This window comes from Atheta coriaria, unplaced genomic scaffold (genome assembly GCF_025399875.1).
Source record: "Atheta coriaria isolate IRGN ID8LTWV9N9 unplaced genomic scaffold, Caltech_Dcor_3.1 hic_scaffold_6_pilon, whole genome shotgun sequence".
In the NCBI taxonomy this organism is placed as follows: domain Eukaryota; kingdom Metazoa; phylum Arthropoda; class Insecta; order Coleoptera; family Staphylinidae; genus Dalotia; species Dalotia coriaria.
Window position 1 is genome coordinate 8,171,761 of NW_027045448.1, and position 2,699 is coordinate 8,174,459.

At 36.2% G+C, this 2,699-nt stretch overlaps 1 long non-coding RNA gene across 1 annotated transcript; it reads left to right on the forward strand.

Moving 5' to 3' along the window:
- The first annotated feature begins 929 nt into the window (after positions 1-929).
- Positions 930-2,493, forward strand: LOC135794080 (uncharacterized). The gene is made up of 3 exons (XR_010548792.1): positions 930-1,194; positions 2,247-2,377; positions 2,436-2,493. It is a non-coding gene; the product is annotated as an uncharacterized lncRNA (long non-coding RNA).
- The last annotated feature ends 206 nt before the right edge of the window (positions 2,494-2,699 follow it).

The following is a 2,699-nucleotide window of genomic DNA, read 5'->3' on the forward strand; positions in this document are numbered from 1 at the left end:
ATAAATAATTATTGCTTTAATTTAATTTGTATTTATGTGTACTAGTCGTACACAGGTAAGCGCAGTTGTGTCGTATGTTGTAATTTACAATTTTAATTATTCATGAGAGTTGGCGGTATAAAATGGCGAATTGGCGAAACGGCGCATCGAGTCGAAAAAGACATTTACATATTGAACGGCGGCGCAATTTACGCACGAGAGAAAAACGGGCAAACGGGCCCGAAAAATGCGCCGCTGTTGCCGCTGACGGCCAAAAAGGGCAAAGACCCTTTTTGGCCTTGCACATTGCACTTGCAAGTTGCACACTGTTGAAATTACATTTGCGTGCTGAACAACACAAAAAACATCACAAAACATAAAAATTTTCTATTTTTTTTTTTAATTTCTAAAGTTCTCCGACGTTTTTAATAACGTACGTGTGTATTTCACACCGCTTGTTTACAGGAATGAAAATTTGACATTTCATTTTAAATATGCATTGCTATTGTTTGCGTTTGTCTTGAAAGGTTTCAAATTATAATATTCGCCCCAATTCGACACAGTTTATATCGAAAGCGTCGCCATTGCCATAGAACGCTGCATACCTGCATACCAACGTTGTCTGCTTTCGTAGCCCGACACCTCCTATTATTATATTTATGATTATTCCACTTCATGTCGATTTTCATGCTTTACGCTTCATAAATGCTGAAGATTACCGGATTATAAACGAGCAAAGAGCGACGCGAATGCAAAAAATAATAACGTGCTCGATTTCAATTTGTCGAGCGAAATTTTTATTCAACTGGAGAATCAATGTTTTTTTATGATTGCGATTTATTGCGACGCGCAAGTAGAGCCAATCTGCCGCAATCAGGTAGGTAAATGTAAACGTGAAACGTTTGACAACTATTATTTGCATGTCGGGAACGGCACTGAGAATCGATTTCGATTCTTTTGTGCAAAAATTAAGTTACCTGCTGCCAAGGCTGCCAGACAAAAGTCTAACAACTTCAACAAAACGATAACAATAGACGGCGGCGGATAAATGCATAATCTGTCAAGAGTGTCATGAGATTTCAATCATTTCCACAAGAATCGGGCGTATCATCGACGTTTCAATCGATTGACACACTTGCAGACAGCGGTTTTGCACAGCGCATCAACTTGACGACACAACATCATGCTCAGCTCGTGGAGGAGTGCAGGCATTGAGTAAGAATTTGTTATTTCAGTCATAATTTTTCGAAAATGATTAGCACGAGATTGTAATTGTCACGTGCACGACGTGACAAGACACATTGGTACAAAACTCAAGTAGAATTTTAAAGAATTTGTTTATGGAATATTAAATAGTGTTTAAAATAAATTAGTGAAGTAAATATTTTTTTAAAACACAATTTTCCTGACGAATTGTAAAAAAATGGTTTTTCTTTAAAAATTTCAACAATAATGACAAATTTGCAAATAATAAGTTCATTATTTGCATTTTTCGACAATTTTCCGCTAAATTGCAAGAAAAACCTTTTTCCTTCGTTTTTCTTTACAAATTTGTACAAAAACGCCAAATTTGCAAATAATACCTTCAATATTTGCATTTTTTTCAATTTTTCCATAACATTACTTAAATTAAGCATAGAATAACATAATAAAAACGCGGATGCACGTACTCGAAACTTCGTGTGTATCAACTCCTACTTCTACTTCTACTGCTGGTGTGTCTCTAGGAAAACTTGAAATTGAAAATACGTCCACGCCTGCTAACATAATAACGAGCGACACGAGTGACACGTAGCGTCTCGACGCATCACATAATAATAATAACCGTATGGAAAACAAGAGGGGACGCATTCATTCATCCACTCGAGCACTCCGGGTCCGGCACTTATCCATACACGTACAGACGAGTTAGCCTGTGTGTCTATTCATCTATTCACGAATGCAGGCCGCATCCAGCGACATCAAAAGAGAGGAAAAGATTATAAAACATTGCGAGCACGTACGCAGTCGCACGAAATCTCGCGGCGTTAGATAAAGTAACACAAGACAATGCAAACGGAAAAAAAGCAACGAGGAGATAATGAGATGAGGCGAGGCTTTGTTTGAGGCTTTGTAATCGCATTAATTACTTGAATTACTTAAGATAATTGAAGTTATCGCTATACGGTCATAGAATTAATTTACATTTATCTATTATAAGATATTTGATAACTAAGTAACTTTTTTTACGTTTGCAGTAAATTTTTATATTTGTATTTTTGTTTCAGTTATGTGAAGTTTTCATCAATATGTGCATCAATGACGCGAGAAGCATTGAAGCCAGAGTTTCGCGCAAAAGCAAAAAATCGAGAATCTACAACATTAAAAATTACGCCTTGGGTTGATGGAAAACCACAACGTAAGTATATTTCCTTTCATAATAAAAATATTCTAATTATATTTTATTTTATTTTTAGTGGATCAAAAATATTAATTGATATGTCGCCTAATTAAAAATGAAAAATATTTTAAAAAGCTGAATTTTTATTTTTATCACATTCATATTTTTATCTAAATAGGCGTCGCTTGTCTTTCGCTGTGAGATTATCTGGACTGGGACGCGTGCGACCGACGACCACTCATTTTCTCTCCTTGGGTCGTTGTTTTGTTCGTTTCGGACGCATTCGTTTTCATTATCCGTTTGAGCGATTGCTTCCGCCATGCGAGCAATCAGCTGCTTA